Genomic DNA, 11134 nt, shown 5'->3' with positions numbered 1-11134 from the left:
TGCACCGTGTACAGAACAAAAATATAAACGCAGCATGTGAAGTGTTGGTCCCATGTTTCATGAGTTGAAATAAAAGATCCCAGAAATGTTGCATATGCACAAAAAGCTTATTTCTCTCAAATTTCGTGCACAAATTTGCTTACATCCCTGTTAGTGAGCATTTCTCCTTTGCCAAGATAATCCATCCCCTGACAGGTGTGACATATCAAGAAGCTGATTAAACAGCATGATCATTACACAGGTGCACCTTGTGCTGGGGACAGCAAAAAGCCACTCTAAAATGTGTAGTTGTATCACACAACACAATACCACAGATGTCTCAAGTTTGAGAGGTGCAAGTGTCAAGAACATTGCTACCCCCTCTCCCTTCCATTCTATTGAACCCAATGAGGATTCAAAGCATAATTTAAACATATTTCGGGGAAAGTGGTTGAGAGTTGTGTGTGTGAGAGAGGTTCTGTTCTGTTGGTGGTCCAAGCTAATGTAAATATTAGAAGTGGTGAAGCGCGTTGTGTCAAAACACGCCCGAGCTTCAAGAGGGACGCTAATGAATGGAGTTAGCATACTACCCACAGAGGATTGTTTAAAGGAGAAGTTTACATTTTTACAACCACATCTCTATTAATTTAAATGTAAATAGCATGTTATAGAATCAATCAAATTGAATCAATCAAATGTATTTATAAAGCCCTTTTTACATCAGCCGATGTCACAAAGTGCTGTACTGAAAACCAGCCTAAAACCCCAAACAGCAAGCAATACAGATGTAGAAGCACAGTGGCTAGGAAAAACTCCATAGAAAGGCAGGAACCTAGGAAGAATAGAGAGGAACTAGGCTCTGGGGGGTGGCCAGTCCTCTTCTGGCTGTGCCGGGTGTAGATTATAACAGAACATGGCCAAGATGTTCAAATGTTTATAGATGACCAGCAGGCTCAGATAATAATAATCACAGTGGTTGTAGAAGGTGCAACAGCTCAGCACCTCAGGAGTAAATGTCAGTTGGCTTTTCATAGCTGATCATTCAGAGTTAGAAACAGCAGGTGCAGCAGAGAGAGAGTCCAAAACAGCAGGTCCGGGACAAGGTAGCACGTCCAGTGAACAGGTCAGGGTTCTGAGGCATAGTCCTAGGGCTTAGTTCCACTGAGAGAAGAAAGAGAGAGAGAGAAGGAGAAAGAGAGAATTAGAGGGAGCATACTTAAATTCACACAGGACACCGGATAAGACAGGAGAAATACTCCAGATATAAGACTGACCCTAGCCCCCCGACACATTAACTATTGCAGCATAAATACTGGAGGCTGAGACAGGAGGGGTCGGGATGCACTGTGGCCCTGTCCGACGATACCCCCGGACAGGGCCAAAACAGGCAGGATATAACCCAACCCACATTGACAAAGCACAGCCCCCACACCACTAGAGGGATATCTTCAACCACCAACCTATTACCCTGAGACAAGGCTGAGTATAGCCCACGAAGATCTCCCCCACGGCGCCAACCCGGACAGGAAGATCACGTCAGTGACTCAACCCACTCAAGTGACGCACCCATCCTAGGGACGGCATGGAAGAGCACCAGTAAGCCAGTGACTCAGCCCCAGTAATAGGGTTAGAGGCAGGGAATCCCAGTGGAGAGAGGGTAACTGACCAGACAGAAACAGCAAGGGCGGTTCGTCTCCGTTCACCTTCACACTCCTGGGCCAGACTACCCTCAATCATAGGACCTACTGAAGAGATGCATCTTCAATAAAGACTTAAAGGTCGAGACCGAGTCTGCGTCTCTCACATGGATAAGCAGACCATTCCATAAAAATGGAGCTCTATAGGAGAAAGCCCTGCCTCCAGCTGTTTGCTTATAAATTCTAGGGACAGTAAGGAGCCCTGCGTCTTGTGACCGTAGCGTACGTGTAGGTATGTAAGGCAGGACCAAATCAGAAAGATAGATAGGAGCAAGCCCATGTAATGCTTTGTAGGTTAGCAGTAAAACCTTGAAATCAGCCCTAGCTTTAACAGGAAGCCAGTGTGGAGAGGCTAGCACTGGAGTAATATGACCAAATTTTGGGGTTCTAGTCAAGATTCTAACAGCTATGTTTAGCACTAACTGAAGTGTATTTAGTGCTTTAGCCGGGTAGCCGGAAAGTAGAGCATTGCAGTAGTCTAATCTAGAAGTGCCAAAAGCATGAATACATTTTTCTGCATATTTTTTCAGATTTATGCAATGTTACGAAGATGGAAAAATCTGTCCTCATAATATTCTTGATATGTTCGTCAAAAGAGAGATCAGGGTCCAGAGTAACGCCGAGGTCCTTCACAGTTTTATTTGAGATGACTGTACAACCATCAAGATTAGTTGTCAGATCCAACAGAAGATCTCTTTGTTTCTTGGGACCTAGAACTAGCATCTCTGTTTTGTAGGAGTTTAAAAGTTTTTAAAAATTATGTCTGAAACACAGGCTTCTAGGGAGGGCAATTTTGGGGCTTCACCATGTTTCATCGAAATGTACAGCTGTGTATCGTCCGCATAGCAGTGACAGTTAACATTATGTTTCCGAATGACATCACCAAGAGGTAAAATATATAGTGAACACAATAGTGGTCCTTAATCAGAACCTTGAGGAACACCGAAATTTACAGTTGATTTGTCAGAGGACAAACCATCCACAGAGACAAACTGATATCTTTCCAACAGATAAGATCTAAACTAGGCCAGAACTTGTCCGTGAAGACCAATTTGGGTTTCCAATCTCTCCAAAAGAATGTGGTGATCGATGGTATCAATAGCAGCACTAAGGTCTAGGAGCATGAGGACAGATGCAAAGCATTGGTCTGATGCCATTAAAAGGTAATTTACCACCTTCACGAGTGCCATCTCAGTGCTATGATGGGGTTTAAAAACAGACTGAAGCGCTTTGTATACATTGTTTGTCTTCAGGAAGGCAATGAGTTGCTGCCCAACAGCTTTTTCAAAACATTTTGAGAGGAATGGGAGATTCAATATAGACCGATAGTTTTTTAATATTTTCTGGGTCAAGGTTTGGCTTTTTCAAGAGTGGCTTTATCACTGCCACTTTTAGTGAGTTTGGTACACATCCAGTGGATAGGGAGCCATTTATTATGTTCAACATAGGAGGGCCAAACACAGGAAGCAGCTCTTTCAGTAGTTTAGTTGGAATAGGGTCCAGTATGCAGCTTGAAGGTTTAGAGGCCAAGACCCTTTTCATCAATGTGTCAAGAGATATAGGATTAAAAAACTTGAGTGTCTCCTTTGATACTAGGTCCTGGCAGTGTTGTGCAGACTCAGGACAACTGAGCTTTGGAGAAATACGCAGATTTAAAAAGGAGTCCGTAATTTGCTTTCTAATGATCATGATCTTTTCGTCAAAGAAGTTCATGAATTTATCACTGCTGAAATGAAAGCCATCCTCTCTTGGGGAATGCTGCTTTTTAGTTAGCTTTGTTCTTATTCTCCTCAATTAAGTTGGAAAAATAGGATGATCGAGCAGCAGTAAGGGCTCTTCGATACTGCACGGTACTGTCTTTCCAAGCTAGTCGGAAGACTTCCAGTTTGGTGTAGCGCCATTTCCGTTCCAATTTTCTGGAAGCTTGCTTCAGGGCCCGTGTATTTTCTGTATACCAGGGAGCTCGTTTCTTATGACAAATGGTTTTTATTTTTAGGGGTGCGACTGCATCTAGGGTATTACGCAAGGTTAAATTTAGATCCTCAGTTAGGTGGTTAACCGATTTTTGTACTCAGACCTCCTGACCAAAACCCACTGAGTCGATAATGGCTCCGAAAGCCTTTTGGAGTGGGTCTGTGGACCTTTCCATGTGAATATTAAAGTCACCAAAAATGTGAAAATGATCTGCCATGACTATAAGGTCCAATAGGAATTCAAGGAACTCAGTGAGGAACGCTGTATACGGCCCAGGAGGCTGGTAAACAGTAGCTATAAAAAGTGATTGAGTAGGCTGCATAGATTTCATAACTAGAAGCTCAAAAGTCGAAAATGCAATCATTTTTGTGTGTGTGTGGGGGGGGGGGGGGGGGGTAAATGGAAGTTTGCTGTCGTAAATGTTAGCAACACTTCCGCCTTTGTGGGATGCGTGGGGGATATGGTCACTAGCGTAACCACGAGGAGAGGCCTCATTTAACAAAGTAGATTCATCAGGCTTAAGCCATGTTTCAGTCAGGCCAATCACATCAAGATTATGATCAGTGATTAGTTCATTGACTATAACTGCTTTGGAATTGAGGGATCTAACATTAAGTAGCCCTATTTTGAGATGTGAGATATCACAATCTCTTTCAATAATGACAGGAATGGAGGAGGTCTTTATTCCAGTGAGATTGCTAAGGCGAACACCGCCATGTTTAGTTTTGCCCAACCTAGATCGAGGCACAGACACGGTCTCAATGGGGATAGCTGAGCTGACTAACTATGTTAGTGGCAGACTCCACTAACCTGGCAGGGTGGCTAACAGCCTGCACCCTATCTCATTGTGGAGCTAGAGGAGATAGAGCCCTGCACCCTATCTCATTGTGGAGCTAGAGGAGATAGAGCCCTGTCTATGTTCATTGATAAGATGAGAGCACCCCTCCACCTAGGATGGAGTCTGTCACTCCTCAGCAGGCCAGGCTTGTTCCTGTTTGTGGGTGAGTCCCAGAAAGAGGGCCAATTATCTAAAAATTGTTTCTTTTGGGAGGGACAGAAAACAGTTCAACCAGCGATTGATTTGTGAGACTCTGCTGTAGAGCTCAGAAGGGCCCAGACACCCCAAATAGCAAATCACTTCCTCACCCTTGTTGTGTAGTAGCGGTGCCCCAAACAAACATGAACAAAGGCTCCAAAATCACCCAAATACGCCTCCCGGGTGGCGCAGTGGTCTAGGGCACTGCATCGCAGTGCTAACTGCGCCACCAGAGTCTCTGGGTTCGCCCCCAGGCTCTGTCGCAGCCGGCCGCGCACAATTGGGCTAGCGTCGTCCGGGTTAGGGAGGGTTTGGCCGGTAGGGATTTCCTTGTCTCATCGCGCTCCAGCGACTCCTGTGGCGGCCTCCGACACATTGGTGCGGCTGGCTTCCGGGTTGGAGGCGCGCTGTGTTAAAGAAGCAGTCCGGCTTGGTTGGGTTGTGCTTCGGAGGACGCATGACTTTCGACCTTCGTCTCTCCCGAGCCCGTACGGGAGTTGTAGCGATGAGACAAGATAGTAATTACTAGCGATTGGATACCACGAAAATTGGGGAGAAATGGGAAAAAAATTAATAATAATAATTAATCACCCAAATACGTTGTTTTAGAAACGGCAAAGCTCTCAGAATAGGGATGCAGGTCTTTAGATGTTGTACACATTAGATTGTGTAATTCCGTACTTTATCCGCAATGTTATATTCCGTTTTGTGTGACTCGAGCCGTTTCCCCTATCCAGCTGTTTCATTCTCCATTTAGCCTGCTGCTACAGGTAACTACCAAAATAAAGGAAACACCAACATAAAGTGTCTTAATAGGTCGTTGGTCCACCACGAGCCACCAGAACAGCTTCAATGCACCTTGGCATTGATTCTACACCCCATGCTTTCAATATACTTTGTATCCCTCATTTATTCAAGTGTTTCCTTTAATTTGGCAGTTACCTGAATAATGGATGGAGAGGTATCGCTCATCACAACAAAATGGAATATAACATTGCGTGTAAAGTTTGGAATGATACCATCATGTGTACAACATCTAAAGACCTGCATCACTATACTGAGAGCTTTGTCCTTTCTAAAAGGACATACAGTTGAAGTTGGAAGTTTACATACACTAAGGTTGGAGTCATTAAAACTCGTTTTTCAACCACTCCACAAATGTCTTGTTAGCAAACTATAGTTTTCGCAAGTCGGTTAGGACATCTACTTTGTGCATGACACGTTTTTCCAACAATTGTTTACAGACAGATTATTTCACTTATAACACTTACGCGTTCTGTCTCCTAGAGATGAACGTAATTTGGTGCGAAAAATACAAATCAATCCCAGAACAACAGCAAAGGACCTTGTGAAGATGCTGGAGGAAACAGGTACAAAAGTATCTATATCCACAGTAAAACGAGTCCTATATCGTCATAACCTGAAAGGCTGCTCAGCAAGGACTGCTAACCTGAAAGGCCGCTCAGCACTGCTCCAAAACCGCCATAAAAAAGCCAGACTACGGTTTGGAACTGCACATGGGGACACATATCGTACTTTTTGGAGAAATGTCCTCTGGTCTGATGAAACAAAAATAGAACGGTTTGGCCATAATGACCATCGTTATGTTTGGAGGAAAAAGGGGGAGACTTGCAAGCCGAAGAGCAACATCCCAACCAAGCACGGGGGTGGCAGCATTTTTCTATTTTTTTTTTATTTCCCCTTTATTTAACCAGGTAGGCTAGTTGAAAACAAGTTCTCATTTGCAACTGTGACCTGACCAAGATAAAGCATAGTAGTTCGACACATACAACAACACAGAGTTACACATGGAATAAACAAAACATACAGTCAATAATACAGTAGAAAAAAAGAAAACAAAAAGTCTATATACAGTGAGTGCAAATGAGGTAAGATAAAGGAGTTAAGGCAATAATAGGCCATGGTGGTGAAGTAATTACAATATAGCAAAAAAAACATTGGAATGGTAGATGTGCAGAAGATAAATATGCAAGTAGAGATACTGGGGTGCAAAGGAGCAAGATAAATAAATACACTATGGGGATGAGGTAGTTGGATGGGCTGTTTACAGATGGGCTGTGTACAGGTGCAGTAATCTGTGAGCTGCTCTAACAGCTGGTGCTTAAAGCTAGTGAGGGAGATATGCAGCTCCAGCTTCAGTGATTTTTGCAGTTCGTTCCAGTCATTGGCAGCAGAGAACTGGAAGGAAATGCAGCCAAATGAGGAATTGGCTTAGGGGGGTGACCAGTGAGATATACCTGCTGGGGTGCGTGCTACGAGTGGGTGCTGCTATGGTGGCCAGTGAGCTGAGATAAGGCGGGGCTTTACCTAGTAGAGACTTGTAGATGACCTGGAGCCAGTGGGTTGGCGACGAGTATGAAGCGAGGGCCAGCCAACGAGAGCGTACAGGTCGCAGTGGTGGGTAGTATATGGGGCTTTGGTGACAAAACAGATGACATTGTGATAGACTGCATCCAATTTGTTGAGTAGAGTGTTGGAGGCTATTTTATAAATGACATCGCCGATGTCGAGGATTGGTAGGATGGTCAGTTTTACGAGGGAATGTTTGGCAGCATGAGTGAAGGATGCTTTGTTGCAAAATAGGAAGCCGATTCTAGATTTAATTTTGGATTGGAGATGCTTAATTAATATGAGTCTGGAAGGATAGTTTACAGTCTAACCAGACACCTAGGTATTTGTAGTTATCCACATATTCTAAGTCGGAGCAATCCAGATTAGTGATGCTGGACGGGCGAGCAGGTGCAGGCAGTGATCGGTTGAAGAGCATGCATTTAGTTTTACTTGCATTTAAGAGCAGTTGGAGGCCACGGAAGGAGAGTTGTATGGCATTGAAGCTCGTCTGGAGGTTAGTTAACCCAGTGTCCAAAGGGCCAGAAGTATACAGAATGGTATCGTCTGCGCAGAGGTGGATCAGAGAATCACCAGCAGCAAGAGTGACATCATTGATGTATACAGAGAAGAGAGTCGGCCCGAGAATTGAACCTTGTGGCACCCCCATAGAGACTGCCAGAGGTCCGGACAACAGGCCCTCCGATTTGACACATTGAACTCTATCAGAGAAGTAGTTGGTGAACCAGGCGAGGCAATCGTTTGAGAGATCAAGGCTGTTGAGTCTGCCAATAAGAATGTGGTGATTGACAGAGTCGAAAGCCTTGGCCAGGTCGATGAATACAGCTGCACAGTAATGTCTCTTATCGATGGCGGTTATATCATTTAGGACCTTGAGTGTGGCTGAGGTGCACCCATGACCAGCTCTGAAACCAGATTGCATAGCGGAGAAGGTACGGTGGGATTCGAAATGGTCGGTAATCTGTTTGTTAATTTGGCTTTCGAAGACCTTAGAAAGGCAGGGTAGGATAAATATAGGTCTGTAGCAGTTTGGGTCTAGAGTGTTGTGTTGCTTTGCTGCAGGAGGGACTGGTGCACTTCACAAAATAGATGGCTTCATGAGGAAGAAAAATGATGTGGATATATTGAAGCAACATCTCAAGACATCAGTCAGGAAGTTAAAGCTTGGTTGCAAATGGGTCTTCCAAATGGACAATGACCCCAAGCATACTTTCAAAGTTGTGGCAAAATGGATTAAGGACAACAAAGCCAAGGTTTTGGAGTGGCCATCACAAAGCCCTGACCTTAATCTTAAAGAAAATTTGTGGGCAGAACTGAAAAAGCGTGTGCGTGCAAGGTGGCCTACGAACCTGACTCAGTTCCACCAGCTCTGTCAGGAGGAATGGGCCAAAATTCCCCCAACTTATTGTGGGAAGCTTGTGGAAGGCTACCCGAAACGTTTGACCCAAATGAAACATTTAAAGGCAATGCTACCAAATACTAATTGAGTGTATGTAAACTTCTGACCCACTGAAATAAATAAAAGCTGAAATAAATGAATCTCTATTATTCTGACATTTCACATTCTTAAAATAAAGTGGCGATCCTAACTGACCCAAGACATGGAATTTTTACTAGGATTAAATGTCAGGAATTGTGAAAAACTGAGTTTAAGTGTATTTGGCTAAGGTGTATGTAAACTTCCGACTTCAACTGTATTTCGGGGATTTTGGAGCCTTTGTTCATGTTTTTTTCAGGGCCCCCATAAAACACAACACTACACAACAAGGATGAGAAAGTGATTTACTTTCATCTTCACCAAACTGAAAATGTACCCACATTTTTTGTTTGATGAAAATATTGTCCCAATTAGTTTAATATTGATGCATACATTGTAACGTTTGACTATATACTGCCTCTATGTAAGATGAAACATAACCTATTGTGTCGAAAAGTTCCAAATTCATTCTTGCAGATTGTGCAAAACCCCCATCATACGACTCCAATTTTGATACAATAAAGCATGACAACATTCAGCTGTTTTCGTGATATGTACTATCTAACACTTACAATTTCTTTAATTTTTAGTTACTAAGCAGGTTTAGCAACATCCGTTAGCTATATTCCAGAGGTCAAAAGTTGAATATAACATGTGTGGTCTTTCCCCGAAGTAGAATTTTACTATATACAAAATGTCTATATATTTTTTTTTTTATCAAATTCTCATAACCTAACTTACATGAATTGTAATGAAAATCGGTGGCTAGCTATAAAGGTGTATTTAGTCTCAAAACATAGAGTTATTTTCCAGTGCATTTACATTTTGAGCTCAAGGTGATTTATTCCTCCAACCGCTAGAGGGCATCCGAAGTTAGGTGGTGTCCAAAGTTGGATGAAGATTAGCTACACATTACTATACTATCATCATTGTCATGATTTATACCATTTAGGCCAGCTAGTTATGTTATCCACTGCTAGCTAATAATAATAATAATAATAGATAGTGTTTAACATTACTTGCTAACACTAATAGCTAGCTACCACAGATTAAAGGGGTTAGCTAGTTTTTTTTGCTAACACGCTAGCTAGAAAGTTAGTCTTAAAATTGGAAGCACTAGTGTGCTGACGAAGGATGCTAGCTAGCTAACTTACCAGCTACATAGTTTGAGACCTGAGTTTAGATAACTAGCTAGCTAGCGTGCTAATCCTAGCTAAACAATTTGCAAGGAAATTCTGTCATGATGCTGTTAGCTAGCTAGCGAAGCTAACTAGCCAGCAAACATGATCTACTTAGCTAGCTAACAATATCATGCCAAAGATTATCTCGTGCTAAATCGTCTAGCAGATTTTCTATATTCAAAAATATGTTTTAGGTTTTACCTAATGCTAGCTAGCAAATTTTTCCTAGCTGCTAGGTAGGACAGAGGTTCTAGCAAACGTTAGCTAGCTGAGCAGCGTGCTAAATCATCCTGCAGAACTTCTGTATCCAAAAGTGAAACAAATTGCATGGAGAATTGACCCTGTCTCCTCTGTCCACCTCCATCCGGATTATTCAGGGTACACTGTCACATGATGTCAGTGTCAACACAAAATTCTGGCCACGTTCCAGTTTGCCTTTATTTCAAGCGTGTTTCACAAATGAGCAAAGTCAGGGGAATTTCCCATGAAACCAGCAAACCACACCGATATGGCTTGAGAGATTCAGATAAGGCCTTCATTCCTGGAATAAATAAGTGTACCAATGCATCATCAGGGATATAAAAAGTGGGGTCAAGACACATCACTGGAGAAAACCAACAATTTCTGTTCCTGGGACAGCGCAACAATGCATCACACCCAAAAGTGAGAAAATAACTATTGTTTAACTCTGCAACCATTGAAAATAAGGTTGCATGATGATACATGAGGGTTCAATATTATACGCATTTGTAAGTGCATTTATGAATGGTTAATAGCTGGAGGTAAATAGTGACTCACTATTTGGCAAGCACTGACTGACTATCGCACAATTTTAACCAATTTGTTATAACCCATTTACAGATGGTTTATAATGCATTAACAAATTATTAAATAACCGTTAATAACGTCATAATTATCCCTTTACAAATGGAACCTTATTGTAAAGTGTTATCGTTGTATTTAAGACTGGAAGCTCAGAAAATCAAACATCTACACACATACACACACTGACTCATCATACAGTCAAATAGCACCCTGGCAGGTAGACACACCTTGGTCATGGGAACGGCAGCTCTTCACCCATGACTGTTTGAACAGGTTAATTACCCCTTAGCTTTCTTCCCTCTGTATGGCTCTGCTCTGCGCTGCGATCTACAGTAAACAACTTTCCCTTTTCATCATATGAGTCCCAAATGGCACCATATTCCTTACTTAGTGCTCTACTTTTGACCAGAGTCCTATGGGTCCTGGTTAAAAGTAGTGCACTATATAGGAAATAGGGTGCAATTTGGGATGCACATATCACACTGAGCCCAACTTCAAAAAGAGGGCTACCAAGCAGAAGTAGGATTGATGATAGTTATTTGGCTTTTATCTAAAGCTGATGGTAGACACACGTGTGTGTGTGTGTGTGTGTGTG

The sequence above is a fragment of the Salvelinus fontinalis genome, chromosome 24, assembly GCF_029448725.1.
Source record: "Salvelinus fontinalis isolate EN_2023a chromosome 24, ASM2944872v1, whole genome shotgun sequence".
Classification (NCBI taxonomy): Eukaryota; Metazoa; Chordata; class Actinopteri; order Salmoniformes; family Salmonidae; genus Salvelinus; species Salvelinus fontinalis.
The sequence above is the reverse complement of the archived record's forward strand: the minus strand, read 5'-3'. Positions refer to the sequence as shown.